Here is a 13503-nt window from a genome sequence, read left to right as displayed (position 1 = left end):
GTATGTATGTAGTTTGCGTGTCATGTATGATGTAGACTTTTGGTTCAGATGTTTGTGATCGTAGTAAGGCCTTGAGGATTCGTTTTTCCTACCTTAGACTCATGTGAGATGGTGGTGATCTTTAAGAAGTATGTTTGAAAAGAGCTTTCCATGTAGTCTTGACTGAAGATAGGAAAATTATGTTTTGTTGTTATGTGAGGATTATTACTAGCCTGGCTGTACCGTTGCAGGATTTGACTAGCTATGTAGGACTCGTAGAGTTATCCTGAGAAGTTGTTGACTTTTGTGAATTGATGTGACTCATTAGATGTCAGTATAAGAGACGTTCGTTTAGTGACTTTCTTGGAAGTGGAGAAGACTTTAATCGAAATGGGAATTCAGTTCAAGCTGAATTGTGATGAATCTTGACTAGGTCAGAAGACATGATTAGAACAGTGATCCTATTACTGTTAAAGTAGAATCATTGATCTAATAGTTCGATAGTGACTAATGTGAATATCTTATCTTTTGAAGATTTGAATGCAAGGTCGAAGACAGACAATAATAGTATTTGCAAATAAGAAGAAGTAAGTAGGTATAGTTTATTGAATGTTGGGTCGGATTTTCAATTATGGTTGCTAAAGAGGACTTACTAGAATTAAGATCGAGCTGGAACCAAGTTAGGTGTTTACCTACAAGACTTATTGCTATTTTGACAAGTCTTAGATTGTAAAATCTATTAGTTGGGATATAGTGGAAATTTATAACTAACGGTGACTTCAGAAAATAGACCGTGTCGTATTGATAAATTCTATTAAGATCTTGTTCTGAAATATTCGAAATGAAAGTGTGATTTAGAATGATGTATTACGTCTGGCCAACGAAAATACATTGTAGTGTTTATATAGTAGTTTCGAGAGTCGGAAGAGATGTAACGAGTATTAGATCGGGTGTTGTTTGACGATGATTGTGATTTTCGATGAACTGTTGATCGAGAGTAGACTTTTTCAACATAGTAATGTTAGTTGAACAATATTTGGACCTAGGCTATTGATGATCGAATAAGTCTTAGTTTTGAGTTCTGATGAAGTTCGAAGCAAAATAAAGTCGATGCAGAGATAGTTTCAGTGGTGTCAAACGCGTGTATTATATCATTTGACTGACTCAATTGTTAGATGGATGTTTATTTCTTGTGGTGATGGATATCGTTGACTTGAAATCCATGATTCGAATGATTAATGTTGATTTAATATTGCATTTTTAAGTGTTTCTTCTAATGATGATGATATGAATAAAGTCAGGTTTTAAGTGATGAATTTTGGGTAAGTATCAACTTAGATAAGTGATTTATGATGAAACCCTTAAATATCAAATTTGAACTAGGTATTTAATTGCGGGATCTGGTAGCACTTTAACCAAGTGACGATTTTTCTGATGTAACTGTAGCAGTGTTGGGCATGTGTATTGATGTTACGTGAGGAAATTAATAGTTGGATAATTACATTAAGAATGTGTGGACTATTATTCTTTACTCAAGATTTGTGATGTAATGATTGAAGTAATTTGAAATTGGGTTGGTAATCATTTCTACAATGATTGAGTTGACCAGAATCACGTTTTTAGTCGTTAAATAATTGGGTGAATATTGAACCAGATAAGCGAATTTCAACGGAATTCTTGAATTCCGGGATTGAAACAGGTATTAAATTACGGAGTTTGAGTAATTTAGTATAATTCGAGTTGATTTGGCTATGTTATTAGCTAAATTTGTGTATTCTAAGGTAAATGATAGTCATTATTCAGTGTTTTAGAGTGAGTTGATCTAGGAAATTCGATGAAGGTGACTCGGGGATAACCTCAAATCATGATTGACAGATATCACGTAGTGGGTCATTAGTAGTGACTCGAGAGTTAGTGTGTAAAACCTAGACATGAGATGGAATTTCTGTAGTATTTTGTAAGATTAATGATAGATCAAGTTTGGAATTCAGATGAAATTAGAATTGTTCAGTTATTATATAGCGGCAGGTTATCAGCATTGAATTTCTTTAGCTCGTGGTAAAGACTGTTTTCTAGACTAGAATGTGAGGAACAATTCGGATATCGTGTAGTGTAAGTAAGTAAGTTTGTAGATCAGCATATAGCGGGTCTTGACCCTTGGGTAATAGACTAGCAGATGGTATGTTTGGCTTTAGACCGATAAGTTAGCTTTTGACCTACGAGAATGGACGGAGCTTTGTAAGGCGTATGACCCGTAGGACATGTTTTGACTAAAGTCATGTTGTGACCCGTTGTGACCGTTGTGGTGGTTTGTAATACCCATGACCCTTGCTGATTTGGTGATGTAGAATTGTGGGCTTAACTGAATTGTGTCTTCATGTGACACGTTGACAACAAACAGATGACTTAGAATAAACTGAATGGGAGATTTGATGGGTCTATATAATACTTTATGGGTTGTCTTGTATTTGAATGAATGTTGATTGCATCTAGTGTTGAATTGTTTTGATCGTTATCCTCTTAGCTTAGCTCTAGGATAAAAGATGACGTGCACGGCCCTTGTTTAACAGTAGATGGTTGGTACTTGGTTACCCCTTTCTAGCGATAATTGTGATGCTATAGGCAACTGTGTGATTGTAGTTGGTCGTAATAGAAAGGGTTGGCTTTGACTTAGTGACGGTGAGTTTTTAAATTGATGATTTTGGCTTATGGGTTAACAGATGAGAAAACTAATGAACCTTGGTAATGCTTGTTATCTTAGGTTGTGTTTTGGTGTAGTTACCGGTGTGACCAAGTGTGTTGGTATTGGTTGCCTGTGACCCGTGTTGGCTATGATTTATCAGATTCTGAGGATGGAATCTCTTTAAGGGGGTAGATTTGTAACACCCTCGAGGTGGGCCTAGCTGTTAGATTACTATTTTGCCCTCAGGTTGTGTGGTGTTATTATATGCTTTTATTTTTAATTTAGTATTTAATATTATTTAATGATGTGGATAGAACCAGTTTGTGACAAGGGTCACAGAACAGGTTTGTTTATTTAATTTGGACTCCGTTAGGGCAGTCAAATTAGGTACGAAAGATATTAGATAACTGGTAAATACCTGTGTGTAATGGGGTATGGTGTTTGGCTTAAATATATAAGCTGGGAGACAACTTTTTCTTTCATTTTCTTGAATGTTCTAAATAATACCCCGTACCAAATTCTTTCTCCTTTGAAACCCTAATCATCAAAACTTGTTCTTGAGCTCAAATTGATCTTAGAATCGTGTTCTTTGTTGTCTACTGATTCTAACAAGGTAAGTAACATGTGTTTTTGTATTCAATTCGATGTTAAATTCATAGTTTTGTGTGGGTTTTGTAAAAAGCTTGAACTTGTGTCAAAACTAGTGATTTAAGTGTTATTATGGTCAATTTGTTGTGGTATTTGAGTCTATAACAAGTAGTGAACAAGTTGTGGTCGATTTTGGTGTTTAAAACGAGCTCTAGATCGAGATTTGAGTATTTCATCGTGAAGTCCGTAGCCTTTGTTCTGTTTCTGAGGAAGATGAATACAGTCGGCCGACTGTCGGTCGACAGTCGACATGACTGAGGGTTGAACTGACCGACTGGCGAATGAACTGACCGACTGAATTTGACTTTCGGCCAATTGTGTAAATACTAAATAAGTCAACCGATTGGGAAAGTCAGTCGACCGATTGTGTCAACAGTCGACCGACTGTCTACGTCAGTCGACCGATTGAGGAGACAGTGTGACAACCCGGAAATTTCCAACCAAATTTAAACTTTAATCTTTATATGTTTCCGACACGATAAGCAATATTTGTTAAGTTAAATTGCAAGAATTTTAAACTATGTTCATACATTCATTCAACCTCGACCAAGTTCCAACGATTCACGAACCATTAAACGAATATGATTATATATGTATATGTGTATATATATATTATAACTTGAAACGTAAACAAAATATTAGATTAAATACTTTATATGATTGTATCTGTTTCAAAATGTTTATCAATGGAATTAGAAGATAAGATCAAATGATTGAATTATCAGATATATTGAATTATGATTACAAGTCTCTGTTGAAAGGCCCACGTTGATTTTAGAAATCTTTTCATTTTAACAATATTCGGAAAATGGTAAAGTGATTTATAAATAAGAACAAATTGTCAATCATTGAGAACTAGACAAAGGATAGTGGAAGATTGAATCTCATAAAAACTCGATTGATCTATTTAGTTTCAAACGTACAAAAACATTTTTAGTTTAAAAAGAACTTTATTATTAAAATGTATATAACTTTTATAAATATCTAGAACCACTTTTGACAACTCATTACTTAACTAATATGATAAAGATAACGATATTTATATTTTATTTTATTAAATATATATAACGATTTAAATTAATATTATATATATTTATACGCGTATTATACGTACATAGTTTTATACTTTTACTATACTTAAACTTTACCTTTACTTTATTTTTACTTTACTTTAACTTTAATAATTCACTTTAATAATTCATACTTTAATAATTCACTTTAATAATTCATACTTTAATAATTCACTTTGATAATTCATACTTTAATAATTCACTTTAATAATTCATACTTTAATAATTCACTTTAATAATTCATACTTTAATAATTCACTTTAATAATTCAAAAATCTATTATAAATAGAATTCAATAGGTTTCATTATTTCATAGAAACTTGAAAATATTTTTCTCTAAACTCTCTCAATCGATTTACATATATATATTTACTCCGTATTATTTCAAGATATTATTAGTATATATAAAATATTACGACGGAGTGCTGTCCGAGTGATTTCAAAATTGTTTTTCGAGTAGGATAGGATTAAGGAAATTATGGGTTATAGCTATGGAGGTGATTGAGTATGGTTCATGGGTATGCTCGTGAGGTCAATATAGTGTTTATCATTTTCGTTGCGTCTACATACCTTTCCTGCAATATTGAATCTCAATATTGATATGTGAGTACTCATAATTTAACTTTTACATACTAATAGTGTATCCCTGACTAGTGCTCGAGTATTTAGGATTATGCATGCTTGTACTTTTGATATTGCCCTTAGACAGGTTAGGTTGAATATTGAATTAGTTACACTTGCTGTTGAGATAAGGTATAAGATATGCATGTCCTTGGAAAGCTAGCGAAAAATTAAGAACTTTTCCTTTAGATATCAAATGGTTTTGATGAACGGATTAGAAGTTATAATCAATTGAATTTTCGATATTTTTATTAAAAATGATTATTATTATCGTCGTTTTTATCGTCGTTCTAGTTTTATCTTATTATTATCATTATTATTATATTTATCAATAAAAGGGATTTATCATTAAAAATTGTTATTTTTTTTATTATTACTATCGTTATTATCGTTAAAGTTATAATTAGTATTATTATTATTATACAATTATTATTATTATTATTATTATTATTATTATTATTATTAGTATTATTATTATTATTATTATCATTATTAATATATATATATATCATTATTTAAAAATGGTTATTGTTATTGTTATTATTATTATTACTATATTATCATTAAGATAATTATTAGTATTATCGTTAATAATGTTATAGTAACTATCATTATTAATATTAGTGTAATTAAAACAAATATTTGTAACACCTAATTATTTTGATTACTATTATTATCATTATTATGAACACGATATAAAAGACGATTAAAAGCTATTAAACGAAACGATTAGGAAATAATGAGTAAGAGTATCATGATGAAATTAAAATATTATAAGATATTGATTTAGATAAAATTATCGTTCTTATTATTTTTATCATTACTATTATTATTAAAAGTATCGTTAGTATTAAAACTATCATTTTAACAAAAATTATCATTTTAATAGAAATGTCAATGTTACTATAAAATATCATTATTATTATTATTTTAAATAGAATTATTATTTTAAAGATAATATTAAAAATTATCATAAATATTAAAGTTATCATAATTAGAATTATCGTTTTATCATAATGTCATCTTAGTAATTATAAATATTGATATTTTTATAATAATAATTATTATTACAAAATAATACAACTTTTACTTACTATCATTATAGATATTATTTTATCAAATAAATATGTGATACAAACATATTTTACTACGTGTAATAACTTACTTTAATAATACCTATCATATTATCTTTATGATATTAAATGAACCCTTATAAATTTTATTACTTAATATATATAAAAGTATATTTTATTACATAAATTTAATAAAAAATTTTATTTATTAATAAATAAATTATATTATTACTCTAATAAATCTTTTAAAAATATTTAAAAATATAAAACGACGATATTTAAACTATATATTAATCATGTATAGATTTTTGGAAATTATTTTGAGTCAAATTTACTTTTGTTGACTTTTGCATATTAGTCTCGAGCATTAGGATTGTGATACACTATGACTTGACCTAATTTGTTAGACAAATATTGACCAACACATAATTATATATAATTAATTTAGGTTAGTGAATCCGATGCCAACCTTGCACTTGTTCAATGACGTTATATGTATTTTTACTACGAAATACAGTATGGTGAGTTTTCATTTGCCTTTTTACCCTTTATATTTTTGGGACTGAGAATACATGCGCTTTTATAAATGTTTGACGAAATAGACACAAGTAATTGAAACTACATTCTATGGTTGAATTATCGAAATCGAATATGCCCCTTTTTATTAAAGTCTGGTAATCTAAGAATTAGGGAACAGACACCCTAATTGACGCGAATCCTAAAGATAGATCTATTGGGCCTAACAAACCCCATCCAAAGTACCGGATGCTTTAGTACTTCGAAATTTATATCATGTCCGAAGGAGGATCCCGGAATGATAGAGGATATTCTTATATGTATCTAGTAAATGTCGGTTACCAGGTGTTCACCATATGAATGATTATTTTTGTCTCTATGCATGGGACGTATATTTATGAGAACTGGAAATGAAATTCTTGTGGTCTATTAAAATGATGGAAATAAATAATTATGATAAACTAATGAACTCACCAACCTTTTGGTTGACACTTTAAAGCATGTTTATTCTCAGGTGTTAAAGAAATCTTCCGCTGTGCATGAAATGTCCCGTTCTTACTGATTAAAAACGTTCCATATTAATTGATTTCGTTGCGAGGTTTTGACCTCTATATGAGACGTTTTTCAAAGACTGCATTCATTTTAAAACAAACCATAACCTTTATTTCATCAATAAAGGTTTAAAAAGGTTTACGTAGATTATCAAATAATGATAATCTAAAATATCCTGTTTACACACGACCATTACATAATGGTTTACAATACAAATATGTTACAACAAAATAAGTTTTTTGAATGCAGTTTTTACACAATATCATACAAGCATGGACTCCAAATCTCATCCTTATTTAAGTATGCGACAGCGGAAGCTCTTAATAATCACCTGAGAATAAACATGCTTAAAACGTCAACAAAAATGTTGGTGAGTTATAGGTTTAACCTATATATATCAAATCATAATAATAGACCACAAGATTTCATATTTCAATACACATCCCATACATAGAGATAAAAATCATTCATATGGTGAACACCTGGTAACCGACATTAACAAGATGCATATATAAGAATATCTCCATCATTCCGGGACACCCTTCGGATATGATATAAATTTCGAAGTAGTAAAGCATCCGGTACTTTGGATGGGGCTTGTTGGGCCCGATAGATCTATCTTTAGGATTCGCGTCAATTAGGGTGTCTGTTCCCTAATTCTTAGATTACCAGACTTAATAACAAGGGGCATATTCGATTTCGATAATTCAACCATAGAATGTAGTTTCACGTACTTGTGTCTATTTTGTAAATCATTTATAAAACCTGCATGTATTCTCATCCCAAAAATATTAGATTTTTAAAGTGGGACTATAACTCACTTTCACAGATTTTTTACTTCGTCGGGAAGTAAGATTTGGCCACTGTTGATTCACGAACCTATAACAATATATACATATATATTAAAGTATGTTCAAAATATATTTACAACACTTTTAATATATTTTGATGTTTTAAGTTTATTAAGTCAGCTGTCCTCGTTAGTAACCTATAACTAGTTGTCCACATTTAGATGTACAGAAATAAATCGATAAATATTATCTTGAATCAATCCACGACCCAGTGTATACGTATCTCAGTATTGATCACAACTCAAACTATATATATTTTGGAATCAACCTCAACCCTGTATAGCTAACTCCAACATTCACATATAGAGTGTCTATGGTTGTTCCGAAATATATATAGATGTGTCGACATGATAGGTCGAAACATTGTATACGTGTCTATGGTATCTCAAGATTACATAATATACAATACAAGTTGATTAAGTTATGGTTGGAATAGATTTGTTACCAATTTTCACGTAGCTAAAATGAGAAAAATTATCCAATCTTGTTTTACCCATAACTTCTTCATTTTAAATCCGTTTTGAGTGAATCAAATTGCTATGGTTTCATATTGAACTATATTTTATGAATCTAAACAGAAAATTATAGGTTTATAGTCGGAAAAATAAGTTACAAGTCGTTTTTGTAAAGGTAGTCATTTCAGTCGAAAGAACGACGTCTAGATGACCATTTTAGAAAACATACTTCCACTTTGAGTTTAACCATAATTTTTGGATATAGTTTCATGTTCATAATAAAAATCATTTTCTCAGAATTACAACTTTTAAATCAAAGTTTATCATAATTTTTAATTAACTAACCCAAAACAGCCCGCGGTGTTACTACGACGGCGTAAATCCGGTTTTACGGTGTTTTTCGTGTTTCCAGGTTTTAAATCATTAAGTTAGCATATCATATAGATATAGAACATGTGTTTAGTTAATTTTAAAAGTCAAGTTAGAAGGATTAACTTTTGTTTGCGAACAAGTTTAGAATTAACTAAACTATGTTCTAGTGATTACGAGTTTAAACCTTCGAATAAGATAGTTTTATATATATGAATCGAATGATGTTATGAACATCATTACTACCTTAAGTTCCTTGGATAAACCTACTGGAAAAGTGAAAAATGGATCTAGCTTCAACGGATCCTTGGATGGCTCGAAGTTCTTGAAGCAGAATCATGACACGAAAACAAGTTCAAGTAAGATCATCACTTGAAATAAGATTGTTATAGTTATAGAAATTGAACCAAAGTTTGAATATGATTATTACCTTGTATTAGAATGATAACCTACTGTAAGAAACAAAGATTTCTTGAGGTTGGATGATCACCTTACAAGATTGGAAGTGAGCTAGCAAACTTGAAAGTATTCTTGATTTTATGTAACTAGAACTTGTAGAATATATGAAGAACACTTAGAACTTGAAGATAGAACTTGAGAGAGATCAATTAGATGAAGAAAATTTAAGAATGAAAGTGTTTGTAGGTGTTTTTGGTCGTTGGTGTATGGATTAGATATAAAGGATATGTAATTTTGTTTTCATGTAAATAAGTCATGAATGATTACTCATATTTTTGTAATTTTATGAGATATTTCATGCTAGTTGCCAAATGATGGTTCCCACATGTGTTAGGTGACTCACATGGGCTGCTAAGAGCTGATCATTGGAGTGTATATACTAATAGTACATACATCTAAAAGCTGTGTATTGTACGAGTACGAATACGGGTGCATACGAGTAGAATTGTTGATGAAACTGAACGAGGATGTAATTGTAAGCATTTTTGTTAAGTAGAAGTATTTTGATAAGTGTATTGAAGTCTTTCAAAAGTGTATAAATACATATTAAAACACTACATGTATATACATTTTAACTGAGTCGTTAAGTCATCGTTAGTCGTTACATGTAAGTGTTGTTTTGAAACCTTTAGGTTAACGATCTTGTTAAATGTTGTTAACCCAATGTTTATAATATCAAATGAGATTTTAAATTATTATATTATCATGATATTATCATGTATGAATATCTCTTAATATGATATATATACATTAAATGTCTTTACAACGATAATCGTTACATATATGTCTCGTTTAAAAATCATTAAGTTAGTAGTCTTGTTTTTACATATGTAGTTCATTGTTAATATACTTAATGATATGTTTACTTATCATAGTATCATGTTAACTATATATATATCCATATATATGTCATCATATAGTTTTTACAAGTTTTAACGTTCGTGAATCACCGGTCAACTTGGGTGGTCAATTGTCTATATGAAACATATTTCAATTAATCAAGTCTTAACAAGTTTGATTGCTTAACATGTTGGAAACATTTAATCATGTAAATATCAATCTCAATTAATATATATAAACATGGAAAAGTTCGGGTCACTACAATACCTACCCGTTAAATAAATTTCGTCCCGAAATTTTAAGCTGTTGAAGGTGTTGACGAATCTTCTGGAAATAGATGCGGGTATTTCTTCTTCATCTGATCTTCACGCTCCCAGGTGAACTCGGGTCCTCTACGAGCATTCCATCGAACCTTAACAATTGGTATCTTGTTTTGCTTAAGTCTTTTAACCTCACGATCCATTATTTCGACGGGTTCTTCGATGAATTGAAGTTTTTCGTTGATTTGGATTTCATCTAACGGAATAGTGAGATCTTTTTTAGCAAAACATTTCTTCAAATTCGAGACGTGGAAAGTGTTATGTACAGCCGCGAGTTGTTGAGGTAACTCAAGTCGGTAAGCTACTGGTCCGACACGATCAATAATCTTGAATGGTCCAATATACCTTGGATTTAATTTCCCTCGTTTACCAAATCGAACAACGCCTTTCCAAGGTGCTACTTTAAGCATGACCATCTCTCCAATTTCAAATTCTATATCTTTTCTTTTAATGTCAGCATAGCTCTTTTGTCGACTTTGGGCGGTTTTCAACCGTTGTTGAATTTGGATGATCTTCTCGGTAGTTTCTTGTATAATCTCCGGACCCATAATTTGTCTATCCCCCACTTCACTCCAACAAATTGAAGACCTGCACTTTCTACCATAAAGTGCTTCAAACGGCGCCATCTCAATGCTTGAATGGTAGCTGTTGTTGTAGGAAAATTCTGCTAACGGTAGATGTCGATCCCAACTGTTTCCGAAATCAATAACACATGCTCGTAGCATGTCTTCAAGAGTTTGTATCGTCCTTTCGCTCTGCCCATCAGTTTGTAGATGATAGGCAGTACTCATGTCTAGACGAGTTCCTAATGCTTGCTGTAATGTCTGCCAGAATCTTGAAATAAATCTGCCATCCCTATCAGAGATAATAGAGATTGGTATTCCATGTCTGGAGATGACTTCCTTCAAATACAGTCATGCTAACTTCTCCATCTTGTCATCTTCTCTTATTGGCAGGAAATGTGCTGATTTGGTGAGACGATCAACTATTACCCAAATAGTATCAAAACCACTTGCAGTCCTTGGCAATTTAGTGATGAAATCCATGGTAATGTTTTCCCATTTCCATTTCGGCATTTCGGGTTGTTGAAGTAGACCTGATAGTTTCTGATGCTCAGCTTTGACCTTAGAACACGTTAATCATTCTCCTACGTATTTAGCAACATCGGCTTTCATACCCGGCCACCAAAAATGTTTCTTGAGATCTTTGTACATCTTCCCCGTTCCAGGATGTATTGAGTATCTGGTTTTATGAGCTTCTCTAAGTACCATTTCTCTCATATCTCCAAATTTTGGTACCCAAATCCTTTCAGCCCTATACCGGGTTCCGTCTTCCCGAATATTAAGATGCTTCTCCGATCCTCTGGGTATTTCATCCTTTAAATTTCCCTCTTTTAAAACTCCTTGTTGCGCCTCCTTTATTTGAGTAGTAAGGTTATTATGAATCATTATATTCATAGATTTTACTCGAATGGGTTCTCTGTCCTTCCTGCTCAAAGCATCGGCTACCACATTTGCCTTCCCCGGGTGGTAACGAATCTCAAAGTCGTAATCATTCAATAATTCAATCCACCTACGCTGCCTCATATTCAGTTGTTTCTGATTAAATATGTGTTGAAGACTTTTGTGGTCGGTATATATAATACTTTTGACCCCATATAAGTAGTGCCTCCAAGTCTTTAATGCAAAAACAACCGCGCCTAATTCCAAATCATGCGTCGTATAATTTTGTTCGTGAATCTTCAATTGTCTAGACGCATAAGCAATCACCTTCGTTCGTTGCATTAATACACAACCGAGACCTTGCTTTGATGCGTCACAATAAATCACAAAATCATCATTCCCTTCAGACAATGACAATATAGGTGCCGTAGTTAGCTTTTTCTTCAATAACTGAAACGCTTTCTCTTGTTCATCATTCCATTCAAATTTCTTCCCTTTATGCATTAATGCAGTCAAGGGTTTTGCTATTCTGGAAAAGTCTTGGATGAACCTTCTGTAGTAACCAGCTAGTCCTAAAAACTGGCGTATGTGTTTCGGAGTTTTCGGGGTTTCCCACTTTTCAACAGTTTCTATCTTTGCCGGATCCACCTTAATACCTTATTTGTTCACTATGTGACCGAGGAATTGAACTTCTTCCAACCAAAATGCACACTTTGAAAACTTAGCGTACAATTCTTCCTTCCTCAATACTTCTAACACCTTTCTCAAATGTTCACCGTGTTCTTGGTCATTCTTTGAGTAAATAAGTATGTCATCAATGAAAACAATGACAAACTTGTCAAGGTATGGTCCACACACTCGGTTCATAAGGTCCATGAACACAGCTGGTGCATTAGTTAAACCAAACGGCATGACCATAAACTCGTAATGACCGTAACGAGTTCTGAAAGCAGTCTTTGGAATATCATCTTCTATCACCCGCATTTGATGATATCCGGAACGCAAGTCAATCTTTGAATAAACAGACGAGCCTTGTAGTTGATCAAATAAGTCGTCGATTCTCGGTAGTGGGTAGCGGTTCTTGATGGTAAGTTTGTTCAACTCTCGGTAGTCGATACACAACCTGAATGTACCATCTTTCTTCTTGACAAACAAAACAGGAGCTCCCCACGGTGATGTGCTTGGTCGAATGAAACCACGCTCTAAAAGTTCTTGTAATTGGCTTTGCAGTTCTTTCATCTCGCTGGGTGCGAGTCTGTAAGGAGCACGAGCTATTGGTGCAGCTCCTGGTACAAGATCTATTTGAAATTCAACGGATCGATGTGGGGGTAATCCTGGTAATTCTTTCGGAAATACATCAGGAAATTCTTTTGCAATGGGAACATCATTGATGCTCTTTTCTTCAGTTTGTACTTTCTCGACGTGTGCTAGAACAGCATATCAACCCTTTCTTATTAGTTTTTGTGCCTTCAAATTACTAATAAGATGTAGCTTCGTGTTGCCCTTTTCTCCGTACACCATTAAGGGTTTTCCTTTTTCTCGTATAATGCGAATTGCATTTTTGTAACAAACGATCTCTGCTTTCACTTCTTTCAACCAGTCCATACCGATTATCACATCAAAAC

The sequence above is a fragment of the Rutidosis leptorrhynchoides genome, chromosome 3, assembly GCF_046630445.1.
Source record: "Rutidosis leptorrhynchoides isolate AG116_Rl617_1_P2 chromosome 3, CSIRO_AGI_Rlap_v1, whole genome shotgun sequence".
In the NCBI taxonomy this organism is placed as follows: domain Eukaryota; kingdom Viridiplantae; phylum Streptophyta; class Magnoliopsida; order Asterales; family Asteraceae; genus Rutidosis; species Rutidosis leptorrhynchoides.
Note: the sequence above shows the minus strand (reverse complement) of the source record.